General features: G+C 32.3%; 1 protein-coding gene across 1 annotated transcript in view; it reads right to left on the bottom strand.

The window, feature by feature from the left end:
- LOC128638046 (serine/threonine-protein kinase SBK2-like) overlaps nt 1-6,605 on the bottom strand; it is a 66,739-nt gene extending 60,134 nt beyond the window's left edge. The window contains exon 1 of the mRNA XM_053689917.1: nt 6,474-6,605. The gene's annotated coding sequence lies outside the window, so the exon portion shown is untranslated. The remainder of the gene's footprint in view (nt 1-6,473) is intronic.
- Between the last annotated feature and the right edge of the window lie 7,056 nt (nt 6,606-13,661).

Below are 13,661 nucleotides of genomic sequence, written 5' to 3'. Positions count from 1 at the left end.
ATTACATTCTGCATACCATAAATCTCAGAACAAATACATCAAAATGCACACACATTTTACTGATTTTCTTTTTAAAGGGACATTATACACTCATTTTTTCTTTGCATAAATGTTTTGTAGATGATTATTTTTAAATAACATTGCTCTGATTTTCAGTCTCCTAACCAAGCCCCAAAGTTTTATGAGAATACCGTCAGCTACCTATTCCAGCTTGCTCCTGTTTGTGTAAAGGGTCTTTTCATATGCAAAAGAAGGGGGAGGGGGGTCTTATTTCCCACTTGCAGTGGGCTTTCCAACTACCTTTTCAACAGAGTGAAACTGAGAGCTTCTAAGTAAGTTTTTAAACAGTTTTATACTGGATTTTTTATATCAGTATCTGTGCATCTTATTCTTTATAGTAGTGTCTATTACATGCAGTTATATGAAAATGAGTGTATACTGTCCCTTTAAGGGACATACGTATATGTTAAATTTTGTTGGAAGTAATTCAGTATAACTGTAAAAAGCTAACAAGAAAATATTACCTGAACATCTCTATGTAAAAAAGAAAAATATTTTACCTCAAAATTTCTTCATCTCACAATATTAAGTGCTTGCTGAACAGTTATCCTTTAGCTACCGTCCAGCTGCAGTTGAGAAAAAAAGCCAATGAGTAGCAGCAATGCTGAGGTCATGCTTTGTTTTTCTGTGATCTCATGAGATTTTAATTAAAGGGACAGTCAATTCCACAATTTTTGTTGTTTAAAAAGATAGATAATCCCTTTTTTTACTCATACCCCAGTTTTGCATAACCAATATGTTTGTAATAATACACTTTTTACCTCTGTGATTACCTTGTATCTAAGCCTCTGCAAACTGCCCCCTTATTTCAGTTCTTTTGACAGACTTGCATTTTAGCCAATCAGTGCTTACTCCTAGGTAACTTTACGTTATCTATATGACACACATGAGCTAACGCCCTCTAGTGGTGAAAAACTGTCAAAATGCATTCACATAAGTGGCTGCCTTAAAGGTCTAAGAAATTAGCATATGAGCCTATCTAGGTTTAACAAAGCAAAATTGGTGATACAAGTAAATTGAAAAGTTGTTTAAAATTACATGCCCTTTTTGAATCATGAAAGTTTATTTTGGACTTGACTGTCCCTTTAATTCTCACAATAGACTGACTGTGCCTGCACATGCCAGATATACTCTCCCTTGCAAGTCCTGGGACTAGAATCCTGACTGGCTGCTGAAAATTCCATTCCAATGGATTGTGACTGCTAAGGAATTGTAGTAAAATATCTTCCTCTTTTCATGTTCAGGTGGTAGTTTCTAGTCAGCTTTTACAGCTATGCTGCATCACTTTCAAGTATATATATATATATATATATATATATATATATATATATATATATATATATATATATATATATATATATATATATATATATATATATATATATATATATATAAAAGTAAACCAGAAAGTTATTTAAAATGCTTTTTGTGTTTTTCTATAAATACAAATAACTTGCATGCAATGTTTTGACAAGGCAATATCAAAAGTACAGCGGAATAAATCAATCTGAAATATAAAAACATGATAAAGAGAATAATGTTGCAGTAGTGTGTAATTCACTATAAGTAACAGATATACAGTTGTAAAGCAATGAAAGCACTTCTGACCTCTTTTGCAAATCGGTCATACAGCATGCAACATTTTTAGTATCTTATTCTGCTTACTTGTGTTCTGCAGCATTCTTCACTAAATGAAGCATAAATTTCTTCAGTGCAACTTTTGGATATTTACTAAAGTGTGAATTTTACTATATGCTATACTCTACAGATTTTTATCAGTTTCCAGTTTACTTCTATTATCAAATTTGCTTCCTTATCTGGTTATCCTTTGCTGAAGGAACAACATTGCCCTACTGGCTGCTAGCTGAACTCATCCAGTAAGCCAATCACAAGGGACAAATGTTTGCAGGCACCAATCAGCAGCTAGCTCCCATTAGTGTAGGATATGTGCGTATTCTTTTTCAACAAGGGATACCAAGTGAGCGAAGCACATTTGACAATAGAAGTAATTTTAAAAGTGTCTTAAAATCACATGCTCTATCTGATTCTTGCAAATTTTAATTTTGACTTTCCTATCCCTTTAACAGTGAAATCATTTTAGTCAGTTCATTATTATTTCAATCTGTTTATTTGTTGTGTATTCTCTTTTAACTCTTAAAGACATACATGTGCATCTTTACATTAAACCTAAATATACATTATTTTCAGATGATATAAAATGTATATAATTTAGGCCCAATATTTATAACAGTTTTAGTACAGTTACTTTTTTTTTTCCTTTTCACATTTCACAGTATAATTAATTATCATTGTTGGGCGTTTTCATAAAACTGTGTGTACAACATTACCTAGTGTATGAACAGCTGTTGGTTCATTAAATAATATGAATGCTTACACCGTGCATTAGATATGAACCATTTATTTATAACAAGGTCATTACTAGAAGGAAAATAAATCTATGCTAAGTGTGTCATATCTGGTTTTGTATAATTTGATCAGTTTGCATCATCACTGCATTTTTTTTTTAATATCTTTAAATAAAATCAAATACAGTTTCTTAAAAAAAAAAAAAACTAAATTATTGCTAAATGCTTTCCATCCTGCTAATATATATTAGTCATTTAAACCTGTTTTCAAAATTTGTTTTATTAAAATAAAGAGATATAATCAGTGTATTTCAAAAATGTTGGTACAACTCTTAATTATGTTATTCACTATATCTTTCTAAACCAACAGAAGCGCCATATGCATTTTTTTTAATAGGGAAGTAACCATACCATTTATAAATAGTAACATCCCCATATTGCGCTAGTCGGTATTAACACCATAAATGACCTTCTAGTTTATCTGTCATCAAATATATCCATGCATCATTTGCATGATGGTAATGACAAATTGAAGATAGACCCTTTAGCCCTGTATAAACAGAGATTCACACTTGCAAGCTTTTTTCTTGCAGGTGTCCATCATATTATTGATAGTAAAATATATTCTTAAATCCATGTAATATAACAAAGTTACATTTCTGTTTGTTTCTATTCTACCAGACATATACATTTATTTTCACCAAGTTTACAATTAGCATATTGAAATAATCATTCACATGGTCAAATTAAAGGGACACTGAACCCAAATTTTTTCATTTGTGATTCAGATAGAGCATGCAATTTTAAGCAACTTTCTAATTATCAATTTTTCTTCGTTCTCTTGCTATCTTTATTTGAAAAAGAGGGCTTCTAAACTTTTTTCTTGGTTCAGGACTCTGGAAAGCACTTTTTTATTGGTGGATGAATTTATCCACCAATCAACAAGGACAACCCAGGTTGTTCACCAAAAATGGGCTGGCATCTAAACTTACATTCTTGCATATCAAATAAAGATACCAAGAGAATAAAGAAAATTTGATGATAGGAGTAAATTAGAAAGTTGCTTAAAATGTAATGCTCTATCTGAATCACAAAAGAAAAAATTTGGGTTCAGTGTCCCTTTAAAGTTTCTCAACATTCAAATTGCATTTCATATTCAAAAGGAGATGCAGGAAAACGCAATATTTAGAAAATTATATATCTAACATTAATAAAATTTAGTTAAGCAATGTAATACAAGCAGTTTTATGTTCAATCAATGTAAGTTAGATTTAATTTGAAAAAAAAACCGAAGATATTTAAGCAAAAGAAAAAAAAAAAAAAAAAAAAGCATTTCACAATTTCAGTACACTAATTCACCCTGCTGGGTTGAGCTTTGTTTTTATTACCAAATTTGCTGTGGTCTTAAATCACAACTTTTAGAATTAAATAACACGTTCATTGCAAATGTATACCCAGACTACACGTTTACATTAACAATTATAAAATTAAAAAGCTTAATTTACCAAATAGTACAAAAAAAATGTTTTAATACAATTTCTCAATTTGTATATGAATAAATTTGTATCAACAACACCTTATGTTTAAAATAATTATTTTATTATTTCTACAGTTCCCAACTTTCTACATTTTATATATTAAAATGAAAAGCTGTGCTGTTAACCTTTATATGCATTCATGCAAATTGGCTAAAATGCATTGTTAAATACATGGCCCGATTTAGCCAAGCTAAAATCAACCCTTTTAATCAATGAAAAATAATAAAATAATAATAAAAAAAAAACACAAGTGGTAAAAATATATCAGAGATGAAACAAAACCTAACAAACAGACAGTTTTCTTTGGTAATCTGAAAATGCAATTTTAGATATTTACCATAATTTAGATTAGAAAGCATAAATAGCAGTAACTTTCATTTTTAAAATTGGAAGGAGAAAGTCCCACTTCTCCTATATTAAATGTGTGTATATGGTGCACTCACTGTTCTAGAAGGTGACCTTATTTGACTGGTTATGGCTTCACATAATAGCTCACTACTGGATTGTTCCCATTATGTATTTGATGGTAGTATTTAATAATTAGCAAAAAAAATTGTATTTCTTATTATTATCGATGAACAGTCATAACAAAGCATAGTCAAATTCCTTCTGGTGACTTAACTAAGATTTTTTTTTTATTGTTTGGAGTGCATGCAAATAAATATATATATATATATATATATACATATATATATATATATATATATATATATATATATATATTATATATATATATATATAAATAATACTATACATCAGTATATAGTTATATATAAATATGATGCAAATATAAGTCTGTCATTTTAAAAAGTACCAAATAGAATACGTTTCAGACAGGGTTTTTAGGCACCTTGGCATATCACAGTGCTCAGGTGTCACACAATATCAGGGCTGGGGGGGCAAAGGTTCATAGTACCTTTCCTTGAGTGTAAACTCTTACAAGCCTATGGTAACACAATATACACACTATTGCCTAGGTATACGTCTTTGTTGACAGTTTTTTGATATTTTTTTTGACATAATTGATAACATATATTACCTTAATAAAAACTTTCATTTATCATAAGTATATAAAAAATTAACTAGCTGCATCACATGATTTTTAATTGTATGACAAGGGTTTTTCAATGCAGAAATAGGTGTGGAATATTTTTTTATAGCTGTGGAAAAAGTATAGAAAACTTATTGGCATTTTAAAGAAGCATTTCATTCTCTGTGGCATTACAATATTCATAAAACAATTGGTAGGAAGATATTTTTAAATTATTTCTGTGCAGTCCTTAAAGGGACATAAAAGTGGTATTTTGGCATTTATAGCTGTACATTACAAATACCATTAAAAAGTGTTTTTAACATTATATGCATTTTAAAAAAAAATTACGTTAAAAATAATTGTGTCATGTACACCTACATTTGACTCCTGCACATGCACTGCATTCAACCTAAAATGCACCTTATTTTACAGCAGACATAAACGAGAGACCATAATTGGAATACAAATGTGCACATGTAGCGCACAGCTTCACGGTAAGGTGAATCATAAATGTTATCAATCAAGCGTCATACATTTTACAGAAGCATTTTATTTCTAATTGTGTGTATTTTGCAAAATTGTTGTTAATGATATTTGAAACGCACTGTTACCATGGTACCATTTCCATGTATAGTCTACTGATATACATATTAATCTATTTTATTCATAGTCAATAATTGAATTTATAACACTTCCTATGTAATCAAATATATATATATATTCATTTCTATGTACTATAGAGATTTTTTTAGTGTTTTTATATACACAGTCCCTATAGTAGTGAAGTATAGAAGAATGTGACAAAATATTGAGTGCATTTCTTGTCCTCAAAATAGTAAAATCAAATTTGAATTGGTCTGGATCAATCACATTTTATTTTTTTACTTCTTTAGCTGTCATCATTTACACATTAAACACAATATTTGAAACCACTTTGCTAACCATATTATTTAAATAGAGCTAGTTAATTTTAAACACCATTTTATATATTTCTAAATGACATTACCTTGTTATTTATTAAAATTTGTAATAAATTATTACAATACATTTCAACTATATACTCAATATATTATACAAAATACTATACACAAATACAGGTAATACTAAATAAAAAAGCGAACAATAATCTACAGGCTTTCGATAATTTAGTTGCTTTCCCAGTTAATAACTGAGCCAATATATTTTTATGATGAAGCCATATATGTGTTTTGAACAGTACAATGCATGCTGCAAATACTTTATAGCACAAAATATTTAATAATCATACATTTTATTAACAATAAAATCAACCATTTTGTACTTTCCATATGGTAAAACGCAGTTACAAGGGTTAATGCTTGTGTACAATTGTCAGACTTTTCAAAATATAAGATACTGCAGTATGCCTCAAATGTTAGTGACATTTAGATGCTTAGATAGCCAAGAACATGATGTATGTATTTATATAAGCTGTATGTATGCAATCACATTGCTCACCTTCCTCTTGAGTCTCAGGGGCCGTGCTGTTGGCTGGGTTGTGTTGTTCTGCGTCTGGTTCAGAGAGTGAATTCAATCTATCTTTCTAAAGTGTTCATTCTGGGTTCCTGCCAGCTTAACCCAGGGACTAAGGCTACTGCCCAGCACCGCCCCCTGCCCATGAGACTAAATTCACCCTGTGTCCTTTTCCATGCAACATTAACCAATTGTGTGCAGTAGTTCCTTCAATGCATATTTGAAAGTGAATTGCTTAAATGGTTTAAAAATATATATAAACATTTCACATATTGTTTACTATTTATTTCTAATTACTGTTAGTAAATTATAGTTATGAGTTGCTATTAATCTTTGGCTCACCATCTTGCTGTTCATGATATTTGTGATATATTTCAGAGCAATATGTCACGTACAGACCATAGAAAGAAATCCAGCGTTGCCTTTGACTGAATGGTTAGTATCATGTTTGAGATGTGTTGACAACTCAAATTACAATGTCAACTCTCCTTGTCTGATCTTGCACTAGTCACTTTAACATGATTGTTAGATCTGCATACCTCTTAGTGAAATGCATGTGCTTCCAGCTGCAAAAAAATCAATAGTGCCAAATTTATCTCAGCCAATTAATAATTTGCTTGATGGTCTTTAGTTTGCAAATCATATGCTCATATATAAATCTTAATAAAATAAGTGGTTGAGAGTTTCACAATATACTTTAGTAAAAGCAATATTTAGGGACAAGCTTTCAAACTATTTTGAATGTATATTTAATTGAAATGTAGACCATCATGTCAAAATATATAGCATGTCTAAATTTTATAAGCAATTCAGAAAACACCTTGACTTATATCCCCTACAAAATAAATACATACATAAATAACACTTTTAGTCAGATATTTTTGTTTTATGGTTTTTAGATTATTTTTTTAATATGACATAAATTTATAAATGTGTGAAATTTTTTAAACTTTGTAAAGATTACCTCTCTTTCAATATCAGCCACCAGACAGAAAAAAACATCCATTTTTTTTTTTTCATTTTACCCTTATATTAAACTGGATATTATATTATATTGAAGGGCTACTTCAACTAACAGCTGTTTTATAACCTTCTGTTGACAGAATTTGTGTTTTCTTAACTCTGCACTTTGGGAATATTCTTTCAACATGACATAGTATATGTAGCGTCTTTGTAGCTTTCTATGCCGTTTTGCTTGTAGAAAAAATATGGAGTTTTTCTATAGGCTGATTTTATTTTACATAGATTAGTCTAGTTGTTGTATTTTGACAATTTGTTTTGGAATCATGATCATTTCTTCAATTTTTTTTCTCTAAACATTTGGGATTATCACATATTGCATACACCATATTAATAAAACATAAGCAACAACAATACATTTCATCACTACATTGAGCAAATTCATATATAATTTAACATTTTACAAATTTCTAAAACATTGTTTTTTTTCCAAATAGCCTTACACTTTACTATTTTTTTGTTAAACAATAAGAAATTGTTAAAGTTTTTTTTTTACATTTAAAAGAGGGTATTTTAAAATGTGTTATGTTTTTTTAAACTGCCAATTACACTTAGGAAAAAAAAAATCTTTTTGCTTGTGAGGAGAGACATGGTCACTAATAGAGCTGTGAGGGCTTCTATCCCCCAGGCCAGTATTGCACACAAATGCCTTTTACATTTCAAAATAACCTGATAAATAAATATTTTCAAAATCAAAATAAAAGGTAAAATATATAATTTTAATAGTTTACTGTCCGTTTAATTAGAGGATTGGTGGGCATGTTTACTTGTACTCTATTTGTTACTTAACCAGTAATTAAATACATACCTACTTTCAAACTGTGGCAATTATTTTAAAGGAATTTGAAACCTGATATTTTCACATTAAAACAGATTATTTTTTTTAAAATTAACAAAACCTTTTGCACACACACACACTCACACACATACACACAGATACACACACAAATATATATATATATATATATATATATATATATATATACTTATATATAGGCTTTAAATGTGCTTTATAACACTCCTGGTAGTCCCTTAATAGGCTAAGGTAGCCTGGTCTGCCCAGGGTGCACTCCAAGACACATACACAGTTCAAATAGATGGAAGGCACTCACTGGGTCTTATCAAAACTTCTATTTTATTATTGTGACCTTTCATAGTCTCCCCGTCCTCAAACAAGTATAAAAAGTATATATATATATATATATATATATATATATATATATATATATATATATATATATATATATATATATCTTTTAATGTATAATTTAAAATACAAAGGGAAATTGGATGAAGTTTCGGTGCTGTACTGGCACCTTTATCAAATGTTCCCAAAGTAGAGACAGTCCCAAGGTCAGTCCATCCTCAGAGGTTTTATTTTACAGGTAAATTTGTATTTATTTTAGCTAGGTAGCTAGTAAATAGTTAATAACTATTTAATAGCTATTGTACCTAGTTAAAATAAATACAAACTTGCCTGTGAAATAAAAATGAAACCTAAGCTAGCTATAATATAATTATTAGTTATACTGTAGCTATCTTAGGTTTTATTTTACAAGTGAGTATATAGTTATTATTATATTAAAGTTAGTGGGTGTTAGGGTTAGGGCTAGATTTAGGGTTAGGTTTAGGGGTTAATAACTTTAGTATAGTGGCGGCGATGTTGGGGGCGGCAGATTAGGGTTTAATAAGTGTAATGTAGGTGTTGGCGATGTTGGGGCGGCAGATTAGGGGTTAATAAGTGTAATGTAGGTGGCGGCGACATTGGGGGCGGCAGATTAGGGGTTAATAAGTGTAGGTAGGTGGCGGCGGTATCGGGGGGGGGCAGATTAGGGGTTCATTAGTGTAATGTAGGTGTCGGCAGCAGATTAGGGGTGTTTAGACTCAGGGTTTATGTTAGGGTGTTAGGTGTAAACATAAAAAAATTTTCCCCATAGGAATCAATGGGGCAGCGTTACGGAGCTTTACACTCCTTTATTGCAGGTGTTAGGTTTTCTTTTAGCCGGCTCTTCGGAAAGATAGAGGTCATAAACCGAGCGCTAGTTAGAGCGCCTTAATCTCACTATCAAAAGTCCCCTAGCGGACTAGAAGATAACATAGGAAATGTGGGTGTGAGAGTGAGCGCTAAAAGCTAAAAAGGCTAAAATGACTAAAAGCAGTACAATTTATTAAAACAATTCCAATCTGCAAAATTAATAAAATATAGTTACAATGGCTAAAAACTACATGAATCCATGCTAAGTCTATACAATTACAATACACGTGCTGTACCAAGGTTATAGTGTATAAGATAGTATGCACAGCAAAGATAAAATAATACAAAGGTTAAATACAAATAGTGGGTTAATAACCAATCCTGTGGTATATGTAGCAAAAAAATGACTAGATGTGAGTAAAAAATAGTGGCACAATAAAAAAAGGGAGCGTGTCAAATATCAACAAAAAAGTGTCCAATATAAATAAATAAATGAAGTCCAAAGTGTCCAATGGTAAATATCCAAAGCGCTGCTAAATAATGATCAGTCCACCTTCAATGTGTCGTGGAGGAGTGGAAAATACACCATAAAAGATAAAAAATGCAAATATCCAAATAAATAACCAAAACAGTCAATGCAAAAGTCTAGTTTCAAATATTGAATCCTATCAGTGCAGTGATATCAAAAGCAAAAAGTGAAAAATATAAAATAAAAAAATAAAATCCAAAAATAAAAATAAAAATCTAAAAACAAGGAATATTCTTAATCTGCAATTAAACAAGAAAAAAACAATAGTGCAATAACGTTTATACACTATAGAACATAATTAGAAATTGTAACTATAACCATTGTAACTATATTTTATTAATTTTGCAGATTGGAATTGTTTTAATAAATTGTACTGTCATTTTAGCCTTTTTAGCTTTTAGCGCTCACTCTCTCACCCACTTTTTAGCCGGCTCTCCCCATTGATGTCTGTGGGGAAATCGTGCAGGAGCACATAAAACCAGCTCAAAGTAGCACTAGTATTTGGGTGCGATATGGAGCTCAATTTTGCTCAACGCTGCAATATTGCCTGCTAACGCCGGGTTTATGAAAACCTGTAATATCAACGCTAAAGTGAGTCCAGCCTCTTAAAGGATACATAATAACACTTCAGCTGAAGGTATAATTTAAAAATAAGAATATGCTTTGATCAAGTTATCTAAATAAACTTGCAATTCAGGCAGTGCCACTCTTCGACCATTTAAAGGAAATATATATCAATACCGCAGCAGAAGGCATAATGAACAAATAATAATATTTGTTGATTATATTATTTGAAATTATCTAAATAAACCTTCTGCAATTCAGGCAGTGTCACCCGTGGACCCCTTAAATTAAATATATATTAATATCTCAGCAGAAGGTAAAATAAACAAATAAGAATATTTGTTGATTAAATTATCTATAATTATCTAAATAAACCTTCTGTAAGTCACACAGTGCGACTCTTGGACTCTTTAAATTAATGTATAGCAATACCTCAGCAGACAGTATAATGAACAAATGAGAAAATGATATAGAGGTGCTAAATTAGCTAAGGTACAGATATTAAAATACCAAATGTTTCTTTAGGGAGAAGTTTGAAGTTGAAATCTTCAGGAGAAAACATACGACTTCACATTTATCACATGGTTTTTCTTAGGGACGAGTGAGAACAATACAAAGTAACAGAACTTTTTTTGTGCACCTATTATCTATACAGAAAAATTACATTTTTCATATTTCTTCTTTGTGATTTGGAAGAAAAATATTGCTTTACTATTTTCCTATTTTTTCAGGAATAATTTCTTAAGCAACAGTTATTTACCACAACAATGAAACTAAACTAGAGGAATAATAATAATATATTAAGCACATAAAGACTAAAGGCTACATACTATGCAATAATTGTGGTGTTAAGAGGTATTTGATGTGATATGCCCCGCAATTTATTAATACAGAACTGCCAAATCCCAAAACTGCCAGGGGGGGGGGGGGCTTAATTTGAAGGGTAGTACCTATTTTATATGTCCAATGCTTTAAAGGGACACTAAACCCAATTTTTTTTCTTTAATGATTCATATAGAGCATGTAATTTTAAGCAACTTTATAATTTACTTCTATTAACCTGGGTTCTGCTTGCTTATTGAGTTGCTAAATGTATCCACCAATAAACAAGCGCTATCCAGGGTTCTGAACCTAAAACAGGCTTCCCTCTAAGCTTTAAATTTCTGCTTTTTAAATAAAGATACCAAGAGAACAAAGAAAATTTGATAGTAGGAGTAAATTAGAAAGTTGCTTAAAATTGTATGCTCTATCTAAATTATTAAAATTATTTAAATTAAAGATAAGATTTGGATTTAGTATCCCTTTAACCCCTTAATGACTGAGGACGTGCAGGGTACGTCCTCAGAAAAAAGGCAGTTAACGCCTGAGGACGTACCCTGCACGTCCTCGGTGTGGAAAGCAGCTGGAAGCGATCCTGCTCGCTTCCAGCTGCTTTCCGGTTATTGCAGTGATGCCTCGATATGGAGGCATCCTGCAATAACCTTCTACGGCCATCCGATGCAGAGAGAGCCACTCTGTGGCCCTCTCTGCACCGGACATCGATGGCCGGTATCGTTGGTGGGTGGGAGCCGGTGTGGGAGGTGGGTGGCGGCCATCGATGGCCCTGGTCATGTGGAGGGGGGCGGGATCGTGGGCGGGGGAGTCCGGGGGCGCGCGCGGGCGCGCGCACGTGCACGAGGGGGCGGGGGCGGGCGCGTGCACTGGGAGGGAGCGGGTGGGAACCGCTACACTACAGAAAAATGTGTCCCAAAACAAAATAAAAGTGGGACTTAGAATGTAAAAAAAAACCTTAGGAGTCATTTAGGTGGTGGGGGTTGGTCCGTGGGGGACCGTGGGGTGCCCTGCAAAAAAAATAAAAAAAAATAAAAAAATAAACATTTGTTTGTGTGCAAACTGGGTACTGGCAGACAGCTGCCAGTACCCAAGATGGCCCCCAATAAGGCAGAGGGGGAGGCTTAGAGAGCTGTTTTGGGGGGATCAGGGAGGTTGGGGGCTAAGGGGGGATCCTAAACACAGCATATGTAAATATGCTTTTTTTTTTCTTTTAGAAAAAAACAAAAAAAAACTTTTATTTTAGTACTGGCAGACTTTCTGCCAGTACTTAAGATGGCGGGGACAATTGTGGGGTGGGGGAGGGAAGGGAGCTGTTTGGGAGGGATCAGGGGGTGGGATGTGTCAGGTGGGAGGCTGATATCTACACTAAAGCTAAAATTAACCCTGCAAGCTCCCTACAAACTACCTAATTAACCCCTTCACTGCTAGCCATAATACACGTGTGATGCGCAGCAGCATTTAGCGACTTTCTAATTACCAAAAAGCAACGCCAAAGTCATATATGTCTGCTATTTCTGAACAAAGGACATCCCAGAGAAGCATTTACAACCATTTGTGCCATAATTGCACAAGCTGTTTGTAAATAATTTCAGTGAGAAACCTAAAATTGTGAAAAAATTAACGTTTTTTTTTATTTGATCGCATTTGGCGGTGAAATGGTGGCATGAAATATACCAAAATGGGCCTAGATCAATACTTGGGGTTGTCTACTACACTACACTAAAGCTAAAATTAACCCTAGAAGCTCCCTACATGCTCCCTAATTAACCCCTTCACTGCTGGGCATAATACACGTATTGTGCGCAGTGGCATTTAGCAGCCTTCTAATTACCAAAAAGCAAAGCCAAAGCCATATATGTCTGCTATTTCTGAACAAAGGGTATCCCAGAGAAGCATTTACAACCATTTATGCTATAATTACATAAGTTGTTTGTAAATAATTTCAGTGAGAAACCTAAAGTTTGTGAAAAAAATTGTGAAAAAGTGAACAATTTTCTTTATTTGATCGCATTTGGCGGTGAAATGGTGGCATGAAATTTACCAAAATGGGCCTAGATCAATACTTTGGGATGTCTTCTAAAAAAAAAATATATACATGTCAATGGATATTCAGGGATTCCTGAAAGATATTAGTGTTCCAATGTAACTAGCGCTAATTTTGAAAAAAAGTGGTTTTGAAATAGCAAAGTGCTACTTGTATTTATGGCCCTATAACTTGCAAAAAAAGCAAAGAACATGTAAACATTGGGTA

Source organism: Bombina bombina, chromosome 8, assembly GCF_027579735.1.
Source record: "Bombina bombina isolate aBomBom1 chromosome 8, aBomBom1.pri, whole genome shotgun sequence".
NCBI classification, from domain to species: Eukaryota; Metazoa; Chordata; class Amphibia; order Anura; family Bombinatoridae; genus Bombina; species Bombina bombina.
Note: the sequence above shows the minus strand (reverse complement) of the source record. Positions and strands in the feature narration are given on the sequence as shown.